This window comes from Zingiber officinale, chromosome 7A, assembly GCF_018446385.1.
Source record: "Zingiber officinale cultivar Zhangliang chromosome 7A, Zo_v1.1, whole genome shotgun sequence".
In the NCBI taxonomy this organism is placed as follows: Eukaryota; Viridiplantae; Streptophyta; class Magnoliopsida; order Zingiberales; family Zingiberaceae; genus Zingiber; species Zingiber officinale.
Genome location: NC_055998.1, coordinates 96,453,017 through 96,471,315, shown reverse-complemented (window position 1 = coordinate 96,471,315; position 18,299 = coordinate 96,453,017). Strand labels below are relative to the sequence as shown.

Sequence of the window (18,299 nt, the reverse complement as noted above, 5' to 3'; positions counted from 1 at the left end):
CGCTCTGATACCACTTGTTGGGATCGATGTGCCCGCTAGAGGGGGGGGTGAATAGCGTCTCACCCAAATCGTCGCTTCCTACGCTTATTAGTGCACAGCGGAAACAAAAATACTAACAAACAAAAGCAAAGCTAACCCTAGAAAACAATAAACAAGAAGAAAACCCAATGACACGTTGTTTAACGTGGTTTGGAGATGAAGCTCCTACTCCACGGCTGTCCGTAAGGTGGACGATCCCGATCCGTCGGTGGATGACTTGTAAAATACCGTAAAATTAAATAATAAATATTATTGGATGAAAAATCTTATGGAATTTTTCAGAAATTTTTAGAAATTTTTCGGGATTTAAACGGAGTCCGTATGACCCGTTTTGATAGGATGGATTCGGGGTACAGTGGAGGCCTGTTTGGAATACCCAAATTAAGTAGGAGTTGATTGAGGAATGAACTTAGAGTTTGATTAAGTTAACTCTAAGTATTAAATTAACTTTAAATCCCTAATTGTTTTTTTCTCATTTCTTCCCCCGATCCAATCCTTTTTCCCCTTCGCACGCGGCTTCCTTCCTCCCGAGTTCTTCTTGCGTTTCCCTCTCGGACGATCGCCGGCCCAACGGAGCAGCAACCCGCAACGATCGACCCTCGGTAGCACCCCATCTCCTTCATTGATCGAGCTCGCTTTGAGGTTGTTCTTCCTCCCGAGTTGATGCATCCGCCCAGGCAATCCCTCGTTGGAGGGAAGGAAGATCCGAACCCTAGCCGTCGACATTTTCTCCGACCACACGGCGACACCGGATCACCGCGAGCACCAGTGGCGTTGCTCTTCCACCTCTGGCCAGCCGTCGCTGTCCCTCCTCTGTTCTTGATCAGTGCCCTAGCTGCCATCGCTCGGTCATCACCACTTGATCGAGCCAGCGCCACCTGATCGCCGGCGTGGGTGCGGCCTCAACCAATCATTCGCTTGTCTGGATTTCCACGGGTACAGTGCCGAGTTTTCCCACTTTCTTCCATCACTGGCAATGAATCTTTACCTTGCAGAAATCTTGAAGGTAATTGATTAACCATAGCATTAGGTTTGGGCGTTTGATTTGTGTAGTGTTGATTGAGGCAGTGACAATTTGTGTGCATGACAGGTGTTTGATGAATTGCCTTAAGCTTCTTGTTTCCTCTGTTTGTGCCGGACCAGCTGTGTTTGGTGGGTAATCTCCATTTTCCTCCATAGTAGGCAATAAACCTCTATCGATGGTTGTGTATCCCGATCAGCCACTTCCATATTGGGGTAAGATTGGTTCATTCATTTTCTTATTGTGTTTAGTAGCTGTTATGGATATGGTGGATTGATTCTCTAGTGGACAAGGAAAGGTTCCAACAGATCATTGATGAGGTATATACTTCTGATCATTACTCCGTTATTGGTTAAGATTTTTGATTTGGATTGGGTACTTTGATTCAAGATAAGCTATGTGTGGAGTTTTGGTTGTATTTCTATAATAGTTAGTGGTTAAAGAATTGTATCGGATTGTGTTGGAGATGTTGTAATAGGTAGTTATTTGGCTAATTGTGGATAGGTTAGTTTTGAAGATTTATTTCTTATCTACATTTGTTTGGATTAGTGTAGATGGATTGTAGGGATTGATTTAAGGTGCATTGGATCGAAGTGAAGCATTGTAGATTATGTTTGGTTTTAGGAGTTGGATTAAGGATGGATTTATTATCGTATTGGATTTGGATCATTAGGTGGAGTTAAACATGATCATTATTGGTATGTGTTGGATTGATTGGGGTTTGTATTGGGTTGGAATTTGTGGATATGGTGATTGGTTGATATAGATTGTTATGTGATCATTCTTTGGATTATTAAATTGATTGTTGGTTGGGTTATCAGATATGGTGGTTAAGGATTATTTGGAGGATTAGTCAGGGAGCATATTTGATTGGAGTGATCCTATTGGGTTAGAGATTTTATTTAGCTATTTAATTCATATGAATTTAGCTAAATAAAATATAAATTATTGATTTCTGCAGGACTTGGATTCGGGACGAGCGTCTCGACGCGGGATTACTTGGCACGATCTATATTTAAGGCGGGTATTTCTTCCTTTGCCTCTATGGATTTTCTTTGAGCTTAGTGCATGGTTGTTGTTTGACGGATTATGTTACTTTACCTTATATCGTGTTCGGTTGCTGTTTTTCCTGCTTGTTACTTTTGCTTGAGCTTAGAGATGATCTATTTAATTCATATACAGTCTCCACTCTTGATATCTACTCTATTATGATTACATGTGTAGAGTATGTCTTGTAGGGATTATCGGGTTGTTGGTATTCTCATGCTGATTGAGTATATGATGTGGACTGTACATAGGTGGGTATGTGTTATAGGAGTCATCTTGTTGACCGTGCATTTGCATGTTGTGTGTACATACGTATTTGTCATGTACTTTTGGAGTTGTGTTGATTGCACGTTTAGGGTGTGTACACATGTCTGTTGTGTTTTTACTGGAGGATATATGTTGATTGTACTTATATTTTGTGTACATGTGTCTGGTGGGATTATTGGAGATTTTTGGTTGATTATACATGTGTAGAGTGTACATATGTTTGGTGGGATACGTGGATGTATCATGACGATTATACTCATGTTGGAGGTATTTATGAGGTTTGAGGGTTATTGCATGGATGATGATTTTATATATATATATCATGTTCATCATTCATTGCATCTGATGACCATTGTCTCCCTTGTGGTGAGAGAGTCGTCAGTTGGTGGTGAGAGAGTCGTCAGTTGGTTTGGTTTAGCGCCGCACACTCGACCACTCATGGGTAGTGGTAGCTGGAGCAGTTGCCGCTCGTCCTCGGCGTTGTGAGCAGTCAGGGACCCTGATGCTATGTAGCTAGATAGCTACTAGTGGACTGTCCGCCTCGACCACTATATAGTGGGCTGGAGGGTAGTACAGTCGTCACGGACCCAAGCCTCTCGGCCATACTAGGGTCGTGGTGTCTGGAGAGGTGTCGGGGGTGACCATGGAGCATGCATACGCAGTTATTATTCTTGCATTTGATGCGCGGTGCATCTGTATTTGCATACATGCCTAGTAGATACTAGTTGCATGTGATTGTCGTTGTTGCACTTGTTTGAGATATGGTTGTTGCATTTGGTTGCCATACTGCATACATGTCATTTATTTTACATGTATATGCAGTCGTACTTATATTGCACAGGTGTCACGGGTATATCTGTTGCAGATCCGGTGAGTTTACTGATTACTGTACCATGTGTCGATTCCAGATTGGGTATGTATCTGTCATTATGTTAGTTGTGGTTGGTACAGTTTATTTGTCAGGTTATTATGTCAATTATGTTTAGGTGCATTGATTATGATAGTATGATCATGTTCTTTATTCCTTACTGAGACTGTATACTTGTGATCTCCATGTTGTTTATGGACCATGCACTATCTTTTCTATTACCCGCTGAGTTACCTATACTCACCACCGCATGTATATCTTTATGTTTTCAGGTAGATGGTTGGAGTGTCGCTCGGAGTATCCTGTCTGCCGGGTCCTACGTCACATCCGAAGGTCATTTTTGGTTTTGTATATTCTTTTCTTATTTTTGGCATTGTATTTATGTATAGCCATTTGGCTATCTTATGGTTTTGGTGTTGTATTTGTGTTTAAGCTGTGCCGGCATGCATTGTATTTATTTGTGTTGTGTGGTTGTTGTATAAATCCTAGCCGGCTAGCAGTGTGTTGATTGCGTTGTATTGGGCTTTCCGTTTTCGTTTTTCCGCTGTGTTGGTTTATTTTGTATAGCCGTGTGGGCTGTTTTATATATAACTGCGTGGTTGTGACTGTTTCATTCCAGCCGTGTGGGCTGTTATTATAACTGCGTGGTTGTGTATATAAATATTCCAGCCGCATGTGGCTGATGTATATTTTGTTTGTAGTGATGCTTCATATTGTCACCGGTACAGGGGAGATGTTGTCGGATTTTTGTCTGACAGGGACTCCTTTGGGGGCGTGACATGACTCCCCGGAAAACCTCCGGTTAGCTCGTGTAGCTCCTTGTGGGTGGAGAAACCCCGCCACAAACTCTCACCAAGAACACTTGGACACAAGAGAACCTTGAGCACTTTGGTGACTACTAATTAGGCTTTAACCAAGTCTAATTTCGTCACCTTGGCCGGCCATCCCAAGCTCCTTCTTATAGAGCTTGGAACAAATCAGTAAGCTGATTTGCCCGTTACCAGTCGACTGGTCCTTGCACCAGTCGATTGGTGTCAGCCCAACGGCTCTCTCAACGGCTCTCTACAGTGCACCAGTCGACTGCTACAGTCACCAGTCGACTGCTACAGTACTGCTACAGTAAACCTTAATTCTAGGATTTTACCTCGAGTACATTCACTCAGCACTCGTTCTCGCCCGACCAACCTAGACCTAGCCTTCTAGCCTCCTCCATCAGCCTTGCGTCCCTCGGATGCCTTCCCATCCTTCACGTCTTGCCTTCTGGAGCTTCCATCGACCTTGTCATTATTGTCGGGTCTTCCTTTGCCAAGAGGTCGCGCCTCCGGGACTTCATCCATTGCCAAGTCACACTTGGACTTACGTTGCCAAGACTACATGCTTGGACTTACACCGCCAAGACTCATCCTTGGACTTTCCTCCTTTGCCAAGATCACACTTGGACTTACGTTGCCAAGACTACATGCTTGGACTTACATCGCCAAGACTCACCCTTGGACTTTCCTTGTTGTACCTGTATCCTGCACACTCACAATGCATATCAAATACAACAATAAACCTAACTTAAACCTTTACCCAAACATCAAAACTTAGGGCACCTAGATTGCTCCAACACCTCCTGCATAGCTATAATCTAATCTGAGTAAAGAAGTGATTCTTTTACTTTTTTGGGTTCAATTTTAAATATTAATGCAATTTGACTTAAGTTTCTAAATGTTGATCTAGTTTAAATACTTAGGTCTGGGTCATGTAATATTTGTTCAATTGGATGGTTGGAACTAACTCTTATAATTCTTAAATCAATTTGTTCTTGTTGATTCTCTTGTGGTTAATCTTGTTCATCTTCTTGATCTTTTATTTGGTTTAGGTTTTCACAAGCTTCCCCTTGATCAGTGCTAGACCTAACAAAGTTTATTGTCTGATATTGAGTCTGATTTTGGTTAGGTTCTTTAGAATTAGATTTTTTTTTTATCAAATTTTATATTTATTGTTTTCCAATCCTTAGTGTACTTTTATTATAAACTTTGTAAGCTCTACTATTCAGTGAATATCCTACAAAAATTCTATTTTCAAATTTTGATGTAAATTTTCTAAGTCTTCTCTTGTATTTAATATATATACTGAATATTCAAATACTTTAAAATATTTAATGTCAGATATTTTATCATAATAAATTTTATAAGAGGTTTTATTATATTTTTTATTTATTGTTGTTCTATCTTGGATGTAGCAAATTATACTAACAGCCTCAACCCAAAAGTACTTGGGTAGTTGATATTCATTAAGCATTGTTCTAGTAGCTTCCTATAGGGTTTTATTTTTTTCTTTCCACTATCTCATTTTGTTGAGGTATTTTAGGACATGAGAATTCACGATGGTAACCCCTTTCTAAGTAGAATTTATTAAACCTATGGTTTTTAAATTCACCACCATTATTACTCCTATTTTTTTTTATTTTTATAACTTTTTCATTTTCTGCTTGTTTATAAAAATTACTAAAAAAATTTAGAAGTCTCATCTTTGTTTCTTAAAAATTTTACCTAGGTAAACCTTAAAAAATCATTGATTATTACTAAACAATATAGACTTCCGTTAATCGATTTAATTCCATGTGAGTCAAATAAGTCTAAGTGTAATAATTCAAGTATTGAGTTAGTTTAAACTTGATTAGTTGGTTTGTGAGTTGATTTAATCTATTTTCCTTGTTGGCATGCATTACAAATTGTTGATTCCAAATTAGATAATTTTGGTAATCCTCTAACTAAATTATTTAATTTAGTGAAGCTTCTAAAGTGAGTGTGGGATAATCTTTTATGTCACAGCTAGGTTTCCTCTTTTTGTGTTAAATGACACGTAAGTGAGGAGTTAGCTGGGTTAATTTCATATATATTATTTTGTCTATATCCTTTAAGTCTTATATTAGAGTTGTATGTGTACTTAATCAAACATTCACATGATAGAAACTTGACCTTATAACAGAATCACACAATTGGCTAATGCTAAATAAATTGAACTTAAAATTTTCGACAAGTAAAACTTTTCAAATAATCAAATCAGATTTAAGTTCAAAGTTACTTATTTCAATTACCTTAAGTTTATCATTGTTTCTAAAGATAACCATTTCTAAGCTCTTGAGTTTTAGTTTTGTGAATTTGATGTGATTCCTAGTCATGTGTCTTAAGAATCCACTATCCAATATCCACTTAGATTCCTAAAAAAGTAGGAGATGTTATTAATTAAGTGTTTAGTGAAGTTTGATTAAGGTTTTAATTGAGTTTAATTAAAATTTTAATTAAGTTTTAAAGTTAAGTTTAATTAAGGTCTTAATTGAGTTTATTTAAAGTTTTAATTTAAGTTTAAATTAAAGTTTAAAATTAAGTTTAATTAAGTTTAGTTAAATGTTAATTTAAGTTTAGATCAGATTTAAACTTTAGTTATCCTATTCATCTCACCTGGTCTAAGTTTTAACCAAGGTGCTCTTATAGTTTTGTGAGATGTTTCATTAATTTTTCTTGATTTTGTAGATTATTTGACCTTGTGTTACATGCAAGCTTAACCATTAGTCAGTTAAATATGCATTTCAAAATTGGCTTCCAGGCTGTGGTTGGGCACAAGGGCCTTCTTGGGTATCAGAGCAACAACCACTTCTGGATAAAGCCTTTTTAAGAAATTGTATATTTAACCTTCTTATTGAAAAACTTTGGTCTAACTAGTCTAGGATGTAGCAAGGTAGCTTTGGTTTGTTCCACTTAGCTAAGTAGACCAAGTAGGTTACACTTTACCCTACTTGACTTCCTAGACCAAGCTTCCCTAACGTATTATCATCTCACCCCACCTTGGTACTATTTTAGACAAGAATCAAATTATCTTTTTTTCTATCTAATCCTAATTACCCAAGTGGGTAGATTATATTCTTGAGATTCCAACTAATTTGGTGACTTCCCCTGAATCATACAACTTTCATTTTGTATTTATATAATAAATTTTATTTTTAGGTATATAATATTTATTTTGTCATACTTAGTCAGATAAGCTTTTAGAACTCATACTTTGATTTAGTTTTTATTTAGATTTACAAATCAAGTGAATATTTTATTAGTTGAATTGGATTTGTATTTGAGTCTGGACTTGTTATATACAACCCTTGGGATCCAAGTATCATATCTAGAAATTTAGCTCTTGTGGTGAATTTTTCTAGAAGACCTCTAAACTTCTCAACTTTAAATTTCAAGATAAAATTTTCTTCCTCAAGTTTTGTAACTTGAGTTGAGTTTCCATTTTGAATTTGTACCGTTGAGGAATTTAGGTTAAATTGTTCCTTAAGGTCTTGATTTTCCTTAAGGAGCAATTTAACTTGTTCTTCATCTTTAGTTAATTTTCTATTTAGGAATGCAATTATTTAAAAAAATGCATTTAAATTAAAAGTTACCTTATTGGAACCTTCATAAATGGATACAGATTCGTGGCTTGATATGTATTTGGACTCATCTTCTTGATCGGAATCACTTTCTAACTTAGTTCTGGTTGCCATCAATGTGAGGTTGCTTGCTTGCTTTGGTCTTCAACATCTGATTCTTCTGAAGAAGACTCTGTTAGGACCGAAAAAATTCAGATATCTCTATAATTATATGATATTGTCCACTTTGTGTAGGGACTGTTAGCCGACTAGAAGGGGGATTGAATAGCTCTGCACAAAATCAAAAACAAACTCTTCTCAGACTTCAAGGAACACTTGCATTAAATAAAATAAGAAATAAACTGAAAGACTGAGGCTCGGAGGATTTACTTGGTTACAACCGGGGAGGTTGTTAATCCAAGGAAGTGAACGCACACTAAAGATCTCCTTAAGGTGGAGAAGCCTCGTTACAGCAATGAAGTACAAAAAAATGAGAAGCTAAATGGAAACAAAAGTGTGTACAAGTGTTGATTCAAGAATACTTGTTGTTCTTTGGCTTCTGGACCAAGGTTGTAATTATAACCTTGGTCGGGGTGCCTGGAAGGGTTCTAGGTGCTTAGAGTAGGATAGAATTCTATCCCCGATGCATCGATTAACGTCAACGTCAAACATGATAAAAATTAGGTTCCGGGCGCTCGGACCCACAAAGTCAACATAGTTGACTTTTTCGATCCGGGCCCTTTGCTTCGGTTCTGCTCGCCTCGGTCCGGGTCTTCCGCTCCAGCTCCGCTTGCTTGGGTGATTTCGGCCATCCGGAATAGGGCTCACTCGAACCCAACTTCCTACCTTCTCGAGCAACCTTCCGCTCCAACTTCTCGTCCCTCGAAAACACCGTGTGCCTCGTTCTCGTCCGCCCGCGTACTCTTTCGCAACACCTTGTCCCTCAGAGGCACCGAGCCCGTTGACTCTCTCTCGTGCCGTCCTTCTCGCTAATTGCATCTTTTGCTCGACTTACTATGCTCCTAAGCTCCTGCATACTTAGACACAGGGTTAAATACAACAGGACCTAACTTAACTTGTTTGATTACATCAAAACACCTTGGGGTACCAACACCTTGGGCCTAAGCTCTCATATTTTGGGGCTTTACCCAAAAGCTCTCAAACCAATGGAGATGTCTTTCCCTTAGATCGATGATTTTTTCCATGTGTTTTCAATATAGAAATTTGTTTACAACCTTACAACCTCAACAACCCCCCCCCCCCCTCAAATAAAGGACAGCATGCCCCCCTTAAGCGAAAAGTCTATCCGTTTGACGTCCGATCTTCGACCCACCAAGGCTTCTTACCCCTCAGTCCAACTGACCTACTAGATCTTCATGCCCCTCAGTCCATCCGACCTATTAGGACTTCCATGCTCCTCAGTCCAACTAACTTACCAGTGTAAGTACCCCGGGTTAGTTTAGATATGATCAACCGAGTTAAGTTAGACTTTGTGGTTTTGATCACTTATGCCTAAGTGTGCAGGGACTTAGGAACACAAGAAGTCGGGCAGAAGATGCAGCAAGTGAGAAGGATGGCATGGGAAGTGAATCAACGGGCTTAGTGCATCTGAGGTATGAGGAGCTACGGAAGAGTACATCAGTGGACGAGAAGGATGTGTGCGGTACTTCCGAGGGATGAGAAATCGAGGAGGAAAACTGCTAAAGGAGAAGGCCAAAATTAGGTACGGGTGAGCTCAACTTTGGATGGTCCGAGAATCACCCAAGGTCAAGTCAGAGTTGACCATATCCAAGTGCTTGGACCAAGTCTAGATGCCCATACTCCAGGAGCTTGGACCAGGTCTAAGCGCCTAGAATGTAGTGCCACATCAGTAAGTTGTTGCAGCGAAGAGGATCCGCATGGAGTCCACGTCAACTGACTCCAGGAGCCCAGACCGAGTTTAAGTGCCCGGGAAGAGAAGATCTGTTGGAAAGAAGTCATTGCGGAGTGGATCGAGGCCACCAAGTTTAGGTGCCCGAACCAGGTCTAGGTGCCCAGGAGGCACCATGTCAGCTAACAACTAACTTCAACTAGTGAGATATAAATAGAGTCCTAGTGCTTGAAGTCTATGACACAAACTCTGTATTTCATTTTTTGTACTTCATTCTAATTTTTTAACGCTTGTAAGAGGCTACTCTGCCTTTCTTAAAGGAGATCTTAATGGAGCTTTCATCACCTTAGATTAGCAACATTCCCAGTTGTAAACCAAGTAAACTTGGAGTCTTATCTTACTTTACTTTTATGTATTTATCAAGGTTCTAAAATTTTCTAGGCGCTAGTCGGGCGCCAAACCAGCACCTAGCGCCTAAACCGCTTAAGCAGGGACTAGGCAAGGCGTCGCTAGGCGGATTTCATGGTATCAATATAAATTACATAATAAATTGCATTCTATAACTCCAACACAATAACATCAAATTTAAAATGAGTTCAAAATTACACAACTAATAAAATATCACAAAATTATTCTACTTCTTCTCCATAATTTTCAGCAACTTGTTCTTTATCGGACACAAACTCAATATCATCATTGTGATCCTCCTCTTCTTCTTTGGATGCAAAATCATCCTCGTGAAGTTCTCTCACTCTAGAGATTTTTCGAGGTTGTCTAATGAAATGACGTTTCCAAAGGATGAGGCTTTGGTCAACCTTCGATTCAATCGCTTCTAAGTCTCTCAGTTAACCAATTTTTTTTCAAATTGATTTCTCCAGCCTATTAATTCTCTAATTTCTCATAAATGTGGGCTTCTTCATTTGCTCTGATTTCTCCTGCTCTGGTTACTCAGTACGATGAAGATGTAGTTTGTCGCTAGGGTAAGCCAACAAATCGATTTTCTTGTTGGACCAAAGTTTATGACTTAAAAAACTTAAGCCCAATACAAAAAATGTATATTTTTATTTTTTTAAATGGGATTTAAATTTAAAAGCCCAAACTAAAAAAATCATGAAAATCCTGCACTATTTCCGCCATGCCTAGACAATTCGACCAACTAGTCGGCGCCTAGGGCCGTCTAATCCCACCTAGGTACCAAGGCCGCCTAGATGATCTACTAGCATGTTTTCAGTGTGGCTGACTGGCGCCTAGAGCCTAGGCGGCGCCTAGACAGTCACCTAGGCGGCGCCTAGACAGTCGCCTAGGCTGATTTTTAGAACACTAGTATTTATTAAAATCAACTGTTTCCTTGCTAAGTTCAATAGCAAGAGAGTTTTAATTTTAAATTGTAGACTATTCACCCCCTCTAACCGAACTACTTGGACCTTCAATTGATATCAGAGTCCAACCACTTCAAAAGGACTAATCTCCAACTAAAGCAATAAGACGATGGTCAGATCGAGCATTCATCCACTGAAGTTCAAGGGGGATTTAGCCATATGGAAAAAGAAAATGGAGGTATTTTTTAAAATTAATTTTGATATTTTTCTAACTATAAAATATGGTTTTATAGCATCCATAGATCAGCACGGAGTTGAAAAGGAAGAGCACTTATGGAGGAAAAAGGAGCAGGCTAATTTCATGGCCAATAACAAAGTAGAATTTCATCTGTTAAACATTTTACTGCCACAAAAAGTCAACCAAATCAGTGCCTATGAATCCACCAAAGAACTCTGGGAAAAGTTCTTGGAGCTTCATGAAGGAACCTCGGAGGCTAATCTAGCAAGATGAGATCTGTCCCGAAACCAACTAACGAACCTCCGAATGGAAAAGGGAGAAACAATATCCCAACTACAAGAAAAGATCAAGGAGTTGATCACCAGACTCAAAAATCTCAAAGAAATGATAACAAATTGGGACTCACTAAGGTATGCATTAAATGTTTTTATGAGAATACCTGAATGGATGTCTATATTAGACTCCTTCTACATCTCCAAGGACCTTGAGGTAAGTAGTTTAGAAAGTTTTTTTTTCTACTTTTGAATTGCATGAATCAAGATGTGCAGGTCTAAGTAAAGAGGAAAAATCAATCCAAAACCTAGCATTCAAAGCCAAGAAGATTGAGCTAGAGTTAGAATCATTGCACGACGAAAATGAAGAAGCATACATGGTAAGGAAGTTTTAAAAAAAATCTATAAGTCTAATAATTTTGATAAGAAATAGGCCAACAAGATTATCTTGGGAAAGAGAAAGTCAGATGCTACAACTACTAAGAAGAAGTGCAAATCAAGGACAACTGCCAAAAACTGAAAAGTAAGAAAAAAGACGAAGGGCCAAGATGATCAAAGCACAAGAACCTAAAAGCCACATAAGATGAATCATTATCAGAGTCCTATATCGAGGCATACACCGAACTTACACTAATGGTAAGTCATCAAGAAGAAGAAAATGATGAAAGCTCGTTCGAGATAAGCATCAAGAGCATCGATAAAAGGGGAGTGTCAAATTACGAATCTGACATGATAAGTGAGGTATGTAACCTTCCATCTGATCAATTATATGAAGTTGTACAAATGCTAAGTAGATCACTTTGTAAAATTAGGATGAAATATATAAATAAAAAGAAGAAATATGCATGTTTGTTAGAAGATCTTGATAAACTTAAAACAAAAAAATACAAAGTTAAAAGGTAAAATAGAATTATAAGAAATTATGCACGCTCAAATCCTAACATTCTTCATAGTTCAGATTTTAGAAATTATATTAATGAATTTAATTGGTATTTAAGAAACCATAAGGGTCAAATTATAAAAATTACTTGAAATAATATTCCTAGAAAATATTTAATTAATCCAATAGGTAGAAATTTATTTTGGATTCCTAAATCATACTTAGCATGTTAAATTAATATGCATGTTTAAATTTAATTTGGTTCAATTTTTACATGTCTAGAAAATTAATTATTTCATAAACCTTCATTTTGTTTAAATTTTTTCTTATGTAAAATGAAGATATTATCTGTTAATAGAAAAAAATTTAAAATATTTTGACTGCTGTATTATTTTTAAAATTTTCTTCTTTTAAAAAATAAAATTAAAAATATTTTGAAAATTAATTTTTAAAAAACTTATTTTTTTTGTGATAATAAATTATGATTTCTGTTATCTTAATCTTTTTAGAGATTTTTTGACTTTATATAATTTTTTATGAATTTTTATCAAAAAATGTATTTTAAGATTTATTTTTTCTTTAAAAAATAATTTTGAAAAAGCTAATTTTTTGTCTAAAGATCGTTATATTTTGGATGTTTACAAAAAAATAGCAGGATTTTTAAATGACTAATTCTATTTTTAATTATTTAAATTTGAAAATGATTATTTTTGCTCAAAAAATTTTTTTCTGTCAAAATAAATTTATTTTTGTTATGAAAATTTTAACCTTGATCTGTCTATTTCTGTTTGATTATGACAAAAATTTTTACCATTTTTTAAAACTTAAAAATAATTTAAAATTTTTTGTATAAATAGAGAATTTAGCAAAAATTACTGTCTTTAAAAACTAATTTCAATAAAAGATTGATCTTGAATACTCTATTTAATCCCCTAGAAATTTGTTTCAATATTTTTCCAACTTTTGTTTCATATTTTTCCTAACAATTTTTTTTATGAGATCAAAAGGGGGAGAAATTAGAGATTAAGTGAAGGAGGAGGTATAACATTTTTCTTACATTTATTGCAAACTTATTATTAGTGCTAAATTACAAAGTTATTTGTTTAAAAAGTTTATTGTTTGTTTTACTCTACCTTAATTTGGGTTGATGCACATCAAAAATGAGGAGATTACAAATACCCCAGGCTAATTTTTATGTGATCAACCGAGTTAAGTTAAACTATATGATTTTTATCCCGTGTGTCTAAGTGTGCATGACTTAGGAACACAAGAAGTTGAGTGGAAGATACAGCAAGCAAAAAAGATGGCACGAGAAGTGAGTCAACGGGCTCAGTACATCCGAGAGATGAGGAGTTGTAGAAGAGTACATCGACGGACGAGAAGAACACGCATGACACTTCTAAGGACGAGAAGTCAAGGAGGAAGACTACTTGAGGAGAAGGTCGGAGTTAAATTCGGGTGAGCTCAACTCTGGGCGGTCAGAGAATCACCCAAGGTCAAGTCTGAGTTGACTGTATCCAGCACCTAGACCAAGTTCAGGTGCTTGGACTCTAAGTGCTCGGACTAAGTCCAGACGTTTGGAATCTACCGCCACTTTAGCAAGCCATTGCAGCGATGAAGATCAGCATGTAGTCCACATTAGCCGACTTCAGGTGCCCGAACTAGGTCTAGGCGCCCGGGAAGCGAAGATCCATTAGAAAAAAGTCATTGCAGAATGGATCGAGGCGACCAAGTTTAGGCACTCGGACCGGGTCTAGGCGACTGGGAGGTACCACGTTAGCTAACGACTATCTTCGACCAATGAGCTATAAATAAAGCTCAGGTGCTCAAAATCTATGACACACACTCTGTATTTCATTTTTTATACTTTGTTCTAAGTTTTCAATGCTTGTAAGAGACTACTTCACCTTCTTCAAAGAAGATCTTTGTGGAGCTTTCATCACCTTCAATTAACAACCTCCTTGGTTGTAAACCAAACAAACTCGGAGTCTTCTCTTACTTTACTTTTATACATTTATTATAATTAACTGTGCATCCTTGCTATGTTCAATAGCAAAAGAGTTTTAATTTTAAATTATAGGCTATTCATCCCCCCTCTAGATGACCTACTTGGACCTTTAACTAGGTCTCTTTTGTCACGCTCGGCAACATCTTCCCTGTACGGGTGACAATTTATGACCTAACTACATAGCCCTCAGGGCTCACAATCATCAGCCAACACAGCTGGAATATATATCATACAAATATGAAACAATCAACGCAGTTATAATATATCAGCCTCCGGCTGTCATCACAATACGAAAAGAAATCGAAAATAACATCCAAACTTACCTCTTCTGCCGTTCGACAGGCATGTAGCAAAACATACCAAATAGAAACCCACCAAGCAAGCAAAAGACCAACCATTACAATGCCTTAAGAAAAACCATACAAATCCAGGGTGCAAAACCAATACAAGTCTGAAACACAGCTCTAAGTAAATAAATAGAATACCAAAAGACCAATATGTAAACTCTTGTGACAAGGGGACTAGCAACTGGAATCTCCTAATAGCTTCAACCTGAAATAGGAATAAATCAATGATGTGAGTTCAACAACTTAGTGAATACCAGATAGATATGCATAATAAGCTATAACTAATAGTAATAATCATGCGGTACAGTTTTCTAAACAAAAGTAGGAAATGCAGACTGAAAAGGGCTGAAGAAACTGTACTCACCAGAACCTCCTATCCGAAAATAAGGATCGTCAGATCAGATACAAAATGTCACCTGTATGCATGTCAATCATATTCAACCACAAAAATGCAACTTACATAATGCAGCAAGCATAAACAATAAATGCAATCCATGCATATGATGCAAAAATGATATGGTCACCCCTGACGTCAGTTAGCCATCTCACACGTGATGGTGAGACTGAGTCGGTAGGGCTATGACAACTGTACACTCTGCCATCACTGCTCCGGAGTGACCGAGTGGATAGGATGTCGTCGGAGTACACCTATCCTCCTACCCCAAACATAGTGGGGGAGCCTAAGCTCTCATCCCCCTGTATCCTGGTCAAGGGGAGGGATCTCTTCCCGCAACACGCTGCAGTCATCGATGCCCATGAGCGGACCAACGGAGCCCTAATAGAGCAAACTGCACACACCCTACCTGATGTACCACTAACCCATGAGTGGTTGTGTGTGCAGATCATGTAACTGGTGATGTGGTCAACAATAATGGAGTCGACAATCACTTAGCATGTAATCATGCAAGATGGTGTATGCCGCTAAACATGTAGATACTGATAGTATACCCCTCCATATAAAATGTACCAAAAAGGAAATAAATTCATACAATGATCTAGGTAACAATAAACTAGGTACACAAGTCAGACATATCAAATAACTAGACTACTACACAGTAGGACAATGTATGCCACTATTTCTATGAACAGGAGTAAACATGGCAACAAACAAGAGAATATAAGTATGAATGCATAACAGATAGGAATATAGGCATACTACAAGAATCAAGAAGTGACATACCAAAGTAGAAGTAAAGATAATCATTTCTATTAGCTATAAACTACTATGCACATTAAAAATGACCATATCAAGGAGATAAGTTAGAGGTACCCCCCTCAAAATAATGTTGTATCTGATAGATCCCAAGTCGTAATGCCGTCTCAAACAAATCCTGCATCAAAATATTTTATTTAGCTAAATTCCTTTGAATTAAATAGCTAAATAAAATCCGGCCCCCACACTAGTTAAGGAAACCCTGATCAAAATAATTAACCTAATTCAGTAATTCAATTAGGTTTAAATAAATACACAATTCCTTCACTTCAATCCCACTCTCATTTCCACCATATGAAAATCAACATTTCAGTAAACACACCTAATCCAGTACAAATTTGGTTCCAACAAATCCATTCAACTACTACCACAGTTACTTCAACAATTAAGCATTCAAAAATCTGTAAATTTCTCATTATAATACCCTCACCTCTTCCTCTTCAGCAGCTAGCAAGTGTTCTGAATTGGCAGAGTCAGCAACAAGCTACTGACGCTGTGGTGACACTGTGATAGCTAGAACCAAACTAGGTCACTGCCAATTAATCAACACTACTAACGCATCAACTGCCCAAATCTAATACCAGATTTAAATCACTTACCTGAGGAAACCGAGAGAAAAAGAAGAATCGGTGAAACCAAGCTAGGGCAGAGGGCCAAGGTAGCTCGGCGTCGGCGATCAAGCTCGCAGCTGTCGGCGTCGGAGCTCTATGGTCAGCGACGCTAAAGAGGGGCGGCACCAGGAAACTAGGGCACGACTTGTATGCTCGATCTTCCGGTGAGCTCCTGGTGTCCGCGACCAGGAGAGGGGAGGTCGGGTGGCGCTCGACTGGTGACAAGCGATCAGGTGGCGACGCGAGAAGAGGAGGAGAAAATGCGGCCGAGATAATGGCTAGGGCATGGGGATGGTGGCGATAAAGTAGATCAATGGCTGGATCTAGGGCCCCTTCCCCTTGCTCGATGTCGTCCTTGTGTGGGATGGCTCGAACGAAGAACGAGGAGATGTGGGAGGAAGAAGGCGGCAGTGAGAAGAGGAGAGGATGGGTTCGGCGATGGCTCGGCGTCGCAGTGAGAGGGGAGAAGAATCGGGTGCAAGGGGGAACTTAAGGCACGGGTAAAGAAATAAAAGAAAAAGGAAAAAAATATTTTAAAAAATCAAACATTTCCTCGTTCAAACAAGGTAGCTTAAACAAGTTTTTCCTTGACCCAATAATTTACTCCCTTAACATACACCATACAAGCTCCAAAAATTCTCTAGAAATTTTCTAAAAATTCCTAAAAATTTCAATAAGATGATTTCCTCAAATAACCTTATTATTTAATTATTATTTATTCAGTATTTTACATCATTGACTAGTCGTAACTAGGGCTTCTCTACCTGGCTATCCACCATGACTTCTTGCCTAGTGTCTAGTGTAACGACCCGATCCTTTGGCCTCTTGCGGCGGCCCACTGGTGGCCCTTATGTCGTCGGTCCATTTGGCGACCTCTAATGTCATCGACCAACGACCCTTGGCCGTGCCGTTACTCACTAGGACTTTCCACCCCTGGCCAGTGAATTTTTGCCTCCCCCAGGATTCGAACTCTAGACCTCCAGGCTTAAGTACTAGAGTTTACGAATCCTGGTAGCCAGAGTTCGAATCCTGGGGGAGGCAAAAATCCACTGGCCAGGGGTGGAAAGTCCTAGTGAGTAACGACACGGCCAAGGGTCGTTGGTCGACGACATTAGAGGTCGCCAAATGGGCCGACAACATAAGGGCCGCTAGTGGGCCGCCGCAAGAGCCACCCAAGAGGCCAAAGGGTCGGGTCGTTACAATAAAAAGGCGTCTTTTTATTGTAATGACCCGACCCATTTGGCGGCCCATTTGGCAACCCTCGGGTCGTCGACCGTTGGCCGTCAGCCGTGTCGTTACTCACTAGGACTTTCCACCCCTGGCCAGTGGATTTTTACCTTCCCCAGAATTCAAACTCTAGACCTCCAGGCTTAAGTACTAGAGTTTATGAATCCTAGTAGCCAAGTGAGCACTTGACTACCAGGATTCATAAACTCTAGTACTTAAGTCTGGAGGTCTAGAGTTCGAATCCTGGGGGAGGCAAAAATCCACTGGCCAGGGGTGGAAAGTCCTAGTGAGTAACTACACAGCCGACGGGCGACGGTCGACGATCTGAGGGTCGCCAAATGGTCCGCCAAATGGGCTGGGTCGTTACATCTAGTCCTCTTGATCTAAACACAGGAGCCCACATTTCCTTTATTCAAGGTCAATATTCGACTAACATAGCTTGATTAGACCATAGCTCTTGTGTACAGTCCATGGTTAAACCTTTTAGTAGTCCTGGCTCTAATACCAATTGTTATATCCAAAATAAATTCACATATGTTTTCAATGTGGGACTTTGATTCACATACCATGGGGAGGATTGTTGGGAAAATAATCAAATTTTTACATTGGAAAGACATGAAAAAGATTACGGGTTTAAAAGAAATTTACATATCTCTACAATGATATGATATTGCCCACT

At 38.7% G+C, this 18,299-nt stretch overlaps 1 long non-coding RNA gene across 1 annotated transcript; it reads right to left on the bottom strand.

Annotated features, from left to right (window-relative positions):
* Nucleotides 1-14,583: 14,583 nt before the first annotated feature.
* LOC122001837 lies at nucleotides 14,584-16,869 on the bottom strand. Its single transcript, XR_006117502.1, has 4 exons — nucleotides 16,382-16,869; nucleotides 16,213-16,295; nucleotides 14,934-15,900; nucleotides 14,584-14,774 (listed from the first exon to the last, which is right to left on the bottom strand). It is a non-coding gene; the product is annotated as an uncharacterized LOC122001837 (long non-coding RNA).
* Between the last annotated feature and the right edge of the window lie 1,430 nt (nucleotides 16,870-18,299).